The sequence below is a fragment of the Dysidea avara genome, chromosome 2 (assembly GCF_963678975.1).
Source record: "Dysidea avara chromosome 2, odDysAvar1.4, whole genome shotgun sequence".
Classification (NCBI taxonomy): Eukaryota; Metazoa; Porifera; class Demospongiae; order Dictyoceratida; family Dysideidae; genus Dysidea; species Dysidea avara.
Window position 1 is genome coordinate 4,641,805 of NC_089273.1, and position 11,107 is coordinate 4,652,911.

The window sequence follows — 11,107 nt, forward strand, 5'->3', positions numbered from 1 at the left end:
CCAAGATATTGCACTACAAATAAGTACATATTTTGCAACTAACACTATTATTTCACCAGCACAAATAGTTACTAACACAAAAAAAGAAATAGGACAGTATATACAAAATGATTAATAACGTAGCAGTGATGGCATTAATCAATTTGCTCTCTCTGTAAACAGCTCTTCATCAGCTATCCTACTAGAGTGTCCATCTTTGCAGCTTTCGGCTGTCATACTTTGTCAATGTTCCTGAAATGAAAAAAAGACAATAGTGATAAAACTACAAAAACAAGACACAATTTCGCAAAAACATTTCTGAAAATTCAGAACAAATCATGTTTCTGAAATTTCAGAGCTCTGAAATCTTGGACAACAAAAATGGCACTGAAATTTCAGAACAATAAGATTTCTGAAATTTCAGAAGAAAAAAGCTGGAAGTTCTGAACTTTGTGGGCAAAAAAAGCTTCTGAAATTTAACAAAAAGTTTCTGAAATTTCAGATAAAAAGAGCTCTGAAATCTTAAGACAACAAAAAGGGCTCTGAAATTTCAGAACATTAAGATTTCTGAAATTTCAAAAGAAAATGATCTGGGCTCTAAAAATTTCACAGCACAATATGTGAATTTTGAAGTTTCTGAAATTTCAGATTAAAAAAGATTTCTGAAATATCAGAAGTAAAAGAGCTCTGAAATCTTGGGACTAAAGAGCCTTGAATTTCAGAGCAAAATGATTCCGAAAATACAATGCCATGAATGTCTTTTTCAGTAGGACTCAAAGGCTGACAACACTTTGCAAAACCGAGCCTTGTCTTGACAGCATCAGGCAGTCAAGTTAGTAGAAAATTTAGTTAAGTGGAAAACTTTAATGTGTTGGAATGGTTTGGAGTCAGGCTGAAGACAGATTTAGGCTTGGTTATGCCTAATCAATACTGCCAAGCTATCATGAAGGAAAGTGAAGCCAGTTTCTGGATAATATTCGTGGCCTGAACTAAACTTTCATGATCACTAACATACGATACTACTGTACTGTATGATAAAAAGCAGTAAAACAAGGGAGGTCAAGCTATACTAGTGCTCATTTAAGTTTTACTTGGATAGCATACAGCCTGTTAATAGTGTACTGTAACCATGACTGAAGTAGTTCACTAGTATAGCTATACAAGTGTAAATGACCTCCTTTGTTTCACTGTCTTTTATTTCTATATGATTCCTAATTCAATCACTTTGTCCAACCTTTATTTTCAGCAACCTGACTGATGGCTGGTGAACTGACACAGTCATACTGGACCAAAGGAAAGAATGAAGCACTGGCAAGACACATTATAAAAATCAAGGCTGGCTATTAGGTGATAATTTTCAGAAAAATCCAAACCTTCATGATCCTTTTTTACAGCACTATCATACTGTATGCATGATAGTTTAACACTGGGAAGTTGAAACCCTCCTGCAGTTGTCACTGTATATGTAAAAAGCCTGTATAGCTTACCTTGTAGAGACTTGTGCTATGCACACAGGTTCGTAAATACAAAACTATACATACACTATCTATGCATCTAATCATACTTCATGCAACAGCCATCTCATTGAGGTACGTTCATACATTTAAGTGTGCAGCAAGATGGTATTCTATTCACAAATGTGCAACCACATAGAGAGAAAATTTTGCAGCTTCTGAACTGAGCAGACTGTTGTGAAACTCAGACATCGCTCTAATGACTACCAAATCTGGCAAAATTTAAAGCCGAAAACACGTGTGAGGTATCTGCTTTATAATGTAATTTATTGTAACGTCCATTGCACTGCTGACTCACTAGTGTGGGGCTTGCTCAAGCTCACTCCAACAACAACATTGTAGTGCAGTAAAATGAAACTTGATACATGTGTAAACATCATGAGCGCATATTTCTAAATGCACACAATAATAATTATATGTATCTGCATGCTGCCTTTTTTCATTGTGGTGCCGATCCGATATCGATATACCAAAAAAAAACAACTGATGTATGATTGTCGGTTCAGCATTATTGTATACTAGATAATTCAATATACGTCTTCCTTCACTGTTTACTGAAATGATTAAAAGATACATGAAATGATTTACGTAGCATACAGTTTTTACCTGATGTACTTCAATGGAATTTATCACAAAAACAGATTTATGCAAACAAGTCAGGTTTCACTCAGTGGGTCACAATTCAAAATGGCTTAGACCACAAAGTGGTTGTAAGCTATTTAAAATTTGTACGAAGTGGGTGAAGTTGAACTAATCATTGTTCCTACCCTTCTACCCAAACTAATGCATTGGTTCTCAAGCTACTCATAGACCGAGGTGGGATCGATGGTTCTTTCTATATTACTGTACCAGAGTGTGCAATAATAAGAGCTGTGAAAATTAGCTGTTTGAGAATGGAACTGGCCATACACCATTGATATGCTTCACCCTCTTCATACAATTCTAAATAGCTTGCAACCACTTCATGGTCTCAGCCATTTATAAGCTAAACAGCACAGCAGCATGTATATACAGCTGCCAGCTAAACGAATAAGTACCATCATTGAGTTAAGACATGTGCAGCCTATGCGGTGCTAATAGTACCTGTCCTATCATGCTAGAACTGAAACATGGTCAACAAAGAGAAATGAATCAGTACAACTGCCATATAGTACTATATACAGCAGTCCATATGCTGTGAAGCAATATCAGCATGCTGACTTACTATGAGCAAACGTAGATGCAATGGCACCTATCTATGTGCAGAACCATTTCAGATTACACAGAGCTTGTTATGGTCAGACATCTGCCATTTTCCAACCATTTTTGGCTAATGTCTAAACAATTTTTGTACAGTACTATTAAGTATGTCTGACCACATAACAGGATTGGTTAGATCATTTCCAAAACGTAATTTCAGGCCCTGAATCAATGTATTGGAAATGAAGCATTACAGATCATTATACTAAAGTGTAGCATGTATGGTCATAGTTTTATTGCTTTAAATTTTTTTATTCTATCAGCCTAATAATAAAATGATGGACAACTAAACAGCAGAATGAATCATGTGTGATCTAAAGCAAAAATTATGATCAATGATCAACACATGTCCAAACTATGTGGCTGTTGTAGTACATACAAAACTGTAGAATGGTCAATTGCTATATTACAAGCAAAGATTGACTTAACATACTTCCTGACACCCAGGTTACGTAACTTTAAACCTGCGCACCTGGTTTACTGAAATTCTTTTCATAAAAGTGTGTGTGTGTATGTATGTATGTGTGTGTGTGTGTGTGTGTATCTACCTACCTATCTATCTACCTATCTATGTTAGTCCATATTCACCCACATGAGCAAAATCGTTAAATGGTAAAAAGCAACCAGGATGTAAGAATTAAAAGCTAAATTAAGTTTCTATTAACCTTCCACACCCATAACTTTGTTCCGCAGTGGTTTCAACTCGGAGGTCTGAAATACAGGAATGGTGACTCTTCGTGAACAGTCTTCCCTTTTGGTTTTATAGACATTTAATAACTTCAACATTGAAGGCCTCTTAGGCTACCAGACATAGTGTTTCCTTGGAGTTGAAAGGAGGGAGTTACGTACCCTTACTCACACAAATGAAAATGAAAGGTAGCCTCAAGGCTTTTTCTAAATAATTAGCATAAGAAAGCATAAGACCGGCACACTATAAAACAGTTGAAAAGATACTTCTGTGCATGAGTTGTGGTTTAACATGCGTTAGTAATGTATAGCAATGCAATTACAGAATTACAAAATAATGTACAACTTACAAATGTACTGAATTATAGTATTTACAAATCCAATTATCTAGCTGAATTAATAATAGCAATAGCATGAATAAAATCTACATGATTGATTCCTTGCCTATTTAGCTAGAATTGGAAAGTATTAATTGCATGGCCACCTGGCTTTTACAAGTAGCATAACATCACCTTGTTATAATTTAGGTAAGCAGTTCATGTCATCACCTTTTAACTTGTGATGGAGCCAAACGGCATGTGTCTGTTATTGACACCTTGGCTGTCACTATTAATTATCTAGTTGACTGAAATGTTTACTCTCTTGAGAAAAAATCCACCTTTAATTTTTAGTTATTTTTTAGGATCCAGCTTACCTTGTACATACTATAGGTACTCATCAATGTGATGTAATGTTAAAAGGTAAAGCTATGCCTGTGATATAAACCTGCAGCCTATACACTGCCAGTAACCACAACAACTTCAGGGAAGTGCTATATCAGCCCATCCAGCTGAGCTCCTGTGGTTTGCATGGAATGCAGCTGAATTTTCCATTACGTCATGGCCTTCAACATGCTATAGTGGACTAAGGAAAGCATGTAAAAGCTTGCATTAAACTTTGTGACATAGTGTAATGATGAGCATTTTATTTCATGTTGATATGTGTACATATTAATGAGTAAGCATCATCAACAGCTGACATAATTACAAGTGAAGGTAAACAAAATGGGAGGGCAATTAATAGAAAAAGATGACGGAAAGCCAGTTGTAAAATATAATGTTATCAGTGTAAATAATGTTCACATCGCACAACATCAAATTTTCAACATATTGATTGATAAAACATGGCCAATAGGTGATAATTTAGCATCTGTAAAACTTAATTGTTAGTTCACAAATACTGCACAGGAGCAACATGTAAGTGACCACATAATCTTTCTACTACCAACACATACAAACTGATGTTGATCCACAAGTTCATAATCAATTGAGAAATGATTGTGGACTCTATAGGTTTCATCACTTTAGTAATTCCCATAAGTATTTATACATTTTTAACCTTGCTATTGACAGATATGTGAAAAAACTGAAAATGCTGGTGGGCTAGATATATATATATATGCGCCAACGTTAATAATAGTGGGACCAGCTAGTGAGAAATATAATATGTTAAATAAATTATAATGTACAGTATACGGGGAAGGTAGATAAAAAGTGAAAGTCTAATGTGCAGTTGGTGTAGTTCAGAACAGTAATGTATCCTTGGCCCTTTGGGGCTATTTAGTTCTTTGTCTGATGCATACATATAATGGCACAATATAGTGTTGCACCGATAATCGGATCGGCTATCGGTTAAACCATATATCGGCTTAAATTATACTTATTGGTATCGGTATTGGATCAAAAGACACAACACTAGCCGATACGATATAAGTACACATGATTTATGCAAGCGCCGCAACCGATTAATTGTCTATTTTTAATGCTCGAAAATGGCGGTAAGCACGAGGTCGAGTGCAAGCAACCCTAGCAATGCAGTAAATCCTAGCCATGATTTGGGAAGAAAAACATCAGTTATTTGGGAATTCTTTACTGTTGATGAGGACAGCAAGTTTGCTATTTGTGATGAGTGTGAAGCGAAAGTTCCCAGAGGTGGCTCTACGACGAAGTCTTATACTACTACTAACCTTGTAAACCATTTAGTAAAAAGACACCCGGAAATCCACTCAAAATACCTGAAAGGAAAACGGAAAAGGAGCCAAAGCAGCCAATGGAAACAAGAAAATGGGAACTACAACGACAACTTTCTTTAAGCGAAGTGCAAGACCGAAGTAAGGGCTGGGATATCAACGACCAGAGGGCACAACGAGTACACCGAAAAATAGGTGAGATGGTAGCGATTGACTGCCAGCCAATTTCAATGGTAGAAGATGTGGGATTCAGGCAAGTCTTGAAGTTGCTAGAACCACGCTACCAGTGCCCCAGTAGAAAATATTTTACTGAAACGATTATTCCAAAAATATACTCTGGAATGAAAGAGGAAGTTGCGAGGCTGATCAACAGTTGTGATGATGAAAGTTACTTGAGCTTTACAATTGATGCGTGGAGTTCAAGTGTGAATGATACGGCATTGCTTAGCCTTACAGCCCATTGGATTGATAGCCAGTTCAAGTGAGTTTCGGCTGTTTTGAATGCCCAATGCCTTACTGAAGCCCACACTGGAGAGTACATCGCTGCTCAGGTACTCAGCATGCTGGAAAAATGGGAAATAGCATTGCAGAGGGTGCATTTAGTGATCACTGACAATGCCAGTAATATGGCTAAGGCCATGCGTGATGCTTCTCTACCACATTTTGGGTGTTTTGGTCATTCTCTTCAGTTAGCAATCAATGATGGCTTACTATCTCAGAAAATAGTGAAATATATCATTGCAATATGCAAGAGTATAGTTGGGAATTTTCACTGCTCGTCTGTTGCTTCTCACAATTTAAAAAGAATTCAAGAAAGCCTCAATATTCCACAACATAAATTGAAGCAGAATGTCCAAACAAGATGGAATTCCACATTTTACATGTTGATATCAGTCCAAGAGCAAAAGATGGCGCTAGCAGCATATGCTGCTGAAAATAGCAGTGTTCAACAGCTTTCATCTCACCAGTTGGATGTCATGAAGAGTTATTGAAATTTTATCTCCTGTGGAAGAGATCACTAGGTCTATATCTGCAGGCCTTGCAGCTATTTCCATCGTCATACCGTACATACGTATACTTACCAGAGCACTTGAAAAAATCACTGATGACAGTGGCATTCACACTATGAAAAGAGAACTACTTCATTCGCTTAAACTATGTTTTAACAGAATTGAAGAAAACAAGCAGTTATCTCTTGCTACTTTCCTTGACCCTAGGTTTAAGGACAAATTCTTTTCAAGTAATATTGTTAAAGCAACAATTAAAGAAATTTTATTGGAAGAAATGTCCAAGCTTGACACTGGTTTGCAAGGTAACACTGAAATGGAGGGACCAACAAGGCCTAAGAGAGTTTGCCCACTATAAGTAGCATTCTGTTAGATGTATTTTCTGAAATTGTTGCTGATAGCAGTGAAGACCCGCCCACATCTATTAGTGAAGTAGATAGGTACTTAAGTGTGCCTTTAATAGATTTCAAAACAGGCGACCCTTTTATGTGGTGGTCACAGCATTGTTAAGAATTTCCAATTCTTTCAAAACTAGCCCGACAATTCCTGTCTGCACCTGCCACTTCAGTGCCGTCCGAGCGACTGTTCTCTGCTGCAGGAGATCTACATGATGAAAAACGAAACAGGATTATGCCAGAATTATCAGAGGAGCTAGTGTTCATATAAAACAACTTTGTTCTAGTTGGTACTACTTACAGACAACTTACCCTGTAGTTTACATTGTGTAAAGAACTATCAGTGATTCAGTCTAATACTTTTCTACCAGAGTAACTGTAACAACACATATTGTTTGTGAGTTTGTAATGTTTATGAAAAGTTATTAAAGTGTTTTTTTATTATTTATGTATCATATCGGATCGGCTAGTAATATCGGCATCAATGCATTCTTATAAATCGGTTATCGGAATATCGGCTAAAATTCCATATCGGTGCAACACTAGCACAATATAATTGATAAAGCACATAAGATGTGTAATATCTACTGAACAAAAACTAAATCACATAGACCACTCTATCTCACTAGTAACAAGGATTGATAATATATTTTACCATTTTGGTGGAGGTTTCAGCTGTTACAAAGAGTAACAATACTTGTGCAACTAGTTAACACATCGGTATCCATGGTAATGAAACTTTGAAAGGATAAAGCAGTAGTTGAATGTGAATAAAGCTTCAAAGCCTAGAACCACTGTTACAGGTCATGCTTCTGTTTAAAAAGAACAGACGACAGCAAAGGTGGATATACCATTGTTACAGGTCATGCTGATGGGACCTTCTTTTTAAAAAGAACAGACAAACAGTAAAGGTGGACTAGTATGCATCAGTGCACACCTGCCTTTTGTAAAGCAACAAAAGTTCATGTACAGCTAGATTTGATTTAGTTTTACATCATACAGTATCTACTTGAAACACAGTAATAACTTGTGTATAGAAGCCTACCAGAGATAGTTAGTAGTCTTATTCTGCTCTTGTGCTGGTTAAAGGGACTGTAAACAAACAGTAGTGTCTCAGTTTATTTCTTGGATAGGTTTAGTAGCCCAGTACAACAAATAGAGGTATAGAAAAATGAGGAAAAACAAATGCGATGGTGCAACTGGTATGCACAAGATATTATCTCTGTTAGGTGGAGAAGTGACTCAGGGAAAATGTAACAGCTATACCATTGTTTGTTTCATGGTACTGCTAAACCAGCTTTTGTAAACAAACTTAGCTAGTCTTACTTCAGAGAAGCTTTGATAGCGGAAAGCATGCACTACAGGCTGAGCTACAGACAGCAATTCAACTATTGTTCTATTGTCTTGCAGCAGAAATTTCCAGCAATCTTGGAACACTACGACATTGAAAGGAGAACAGCTTGGTATTTATGAGCATGATGGCTACTAAACTGTTTAGTTTCCATTGTTCTTGGCATCTAAACACACTACAATATTTTCAAAGTACACTGAGATCAACAGCCATGACAAGATTATGGCAAAAGAGTATTAAAGAGTTTCTTAGTTTCTGGTGTTGAAGTTCATACTGTACCGACAAAAAATAAGTATTTAGCAGCTGGGCAACCAGTATAATACTATAGGTTATCAGAAGTTTGCTAAATGCCTATCTCATTTTAAACATTTAACAATTCAAGTGATTACCTATTTTGCAGAATGCAGTAAGTGTACCAGCAGTGGTACGTTAAGACCAATGAACTTGTTCATGCACAAAATGCTGGAGTGTCGAATATAAGACATAGATAGGCATGAAGTATTGTAGTGGCTCTTTTTGTACTGTAATTTTTACTCACACATCCACTGAGGGAACACAGGTCATGTGTAAATGAATAAGTGACTTATGCAGTCAACCCCTAAACGACCTGTACTATAATCTAAACTTTATTTGCTAGCAAATCTAAATACTATACATAAATATTATTTAACTTATCAACATACCTGCATATATTAAAAGTGACACTTGCATCCATTGTCGACAACTTTCCAATGTTGGGTCAATGAGGAGAAGTTCTACATAATTACATACGTATATGTATAGTAGTGAAACATACACTTACATACATGCACAGAAAGTATAGCATATTAATTGTGTATATAAAAGTAGCCCTTTGAACATGATATCAGATTATTGGATACAACAATCTGTACTACTTAGGTCCTTCAAGTCCATTGTAAACTAATCCTTTTTGGCAAGCACATGTTTGGAACTTTCTTACCACCTATTTGTAGTTGTATTACACACTACATGCAGGATTTTGAAAACTAAAAGCAAAGCAAAAACATTATACTGATACCCTTCCATTCAAAACTTAAACTGAAACCTGTCTTAGTTGCCATTTGTTCTCACTTTAAAGGCCAACTTAAAAGAATATGCTTAGTACAGATGCCAATCCACCTGTCTAAAACAGCAAAGGCAAAAATTAGCCTGTTTACATACAAACAGGTTCCATTGCTAGGCTTGGGGTGAAGTACATTGGTACTTGTCTTGAGTGCACTTAAGCACACCCTTTAGAGTACAATGAAGCCCTTTCATATATGTGCATATACATGTGAAATGCAGAAGCTGAAATTGGAATTAATGGTCAAAGTGCAATAAGGTCTGACCTTAGTCCCTTTACTTCTGAGGCAAGTACACAAAAAATTAGGAATTTTCAACTAGAGTAGGGACCATAGCACATCGATAAAAAGTAGCACAGTAGGGCTATAGGCTTTAATATTGTGCACTATTTCAGCTTGTTTCAGTACTATTTATTGATGTGCGATGGTCCCTACTCTATTGCAAAGCAATGTCGAACAGTGAAAAAATCCAGCCCGTAGCTTTAGCCATTATCAAGTTACATTTGTCTGAAGGTATCAATCAGTCAGTTACTCAGTGAAAATTCTGTTAATAATTTTAAAATTCCGTAGCAACTTGTTGAAAGTGTTTCGGGTTGATCTGAAGAATTGTTTGGGCCTAACCAATACTACTTCATCGTCATTATCAGTTGCTACATGCTTATGGTGAACATAATATTCCTGGTTATGCAGTCAGGGAAACCTCAGTATGCTATGTCAATGCAAATATTTTATCATACCAGCACAACCACTCTCAATCTACTAACTTCTTTGTACATAATGAGCCAAAGGTACACAAAAGTACAATGAATAGTTGCATTCTTTACAAGGATCAAAGCATGCTACGAATGTCAAGGATATTCCATTGAATAGACAATAAAATTGGCTTCCTGCATGTACAGTGTTTGCTGATTAAGCTACCTGTATTTAACACTCGCTTTTTATCTCATATCAACACCTTCCCCAGACTGAACTCTTGCTATATACTATCCAAGGAATTTCAACAATGGGGATGTATTCTGTGTCCAGCATGAATGCAATAAAAAAATAAGATAGGTCCTTGATCCCATACCAGCATACCCATGGTCTAAGTCTTCAGACTCTTGTCTGAAAGACCACTTCATACCAGAGGATCTTCAAGTTCTCTTCTATCAGTCTAACCCATTAATAGTGTAGGTCTTGCTAGGGCTCCTATACTGTGCATCCAGTGCATAGTACCCCTGAGTCGAGAGGGGCGCTTACACGCCCCTCTATACTGAATCTATGCTATTACGCTACTAAAATACTGAGTGAGATGCTATCATTTCATTTACAGTAGTTAGCTTATCGTGAAGCAGATAAAAACAACAACAAAACAAAACAACATACCTTCAGCCGGTTCAGCACCACTACGCGACTTATCCACGGCTTCCACGCCAACAACCTCTACATCATTACATCTTTGTCCCTCACCTCGCCGAGCTAAACCCAACGAGATGTCAACCAAGGTTTAGTCTTTATTTCAAAGTTCTGCAGCTTAATAAAGCCACTCACTCACTCACTTTCACTCACTCACTCACTCTCTCTCTCACTCATTCATCGAGTCTCACTCACACACACTCACTTTTATTTATTTTTAAATTTCACATTAATTTTTGTTTAGCTACAGTCACCCCTTACTGTTGATAGATTACAGTTCTACTGTAAGCTCTAAAAAAAATTACAGTTTCACAAGTTTACCATTTGCTATGCTAGCAATATTCATGAACAAAAGCCCCTCAGATGTGTTGCTACCGGTTAGCCCACTCCAAATAAATTCTCTGTTTCACGTACTGGACTCAAACATATTTGCATGTGGGTGGGCAGTCC

At 36.7% G+C, this 11,107-nt stretch overlaps 1 long non-coding RNA gene across 1 annotated transcript; it reads right to left on the reverse strand.

Annotated features, from left to right (window-relative positions):
- On the reverse strand, positions 1-10,790 carry LOC136242529 (uncharacterized). Its single transcript, XR_010694559.1, has 3 exons — positions 10,628-10,790; positions 8,864-8,935; positions 1-231 (listed from the first exon to the last, which is right to left on the reverse strand). It is a non-coding gene; the product is annotated as an uncharacterized lncRNA (long non-coding RNA).
- Positions 10,791-11,107: the final 317 nt, after the last annotated feature.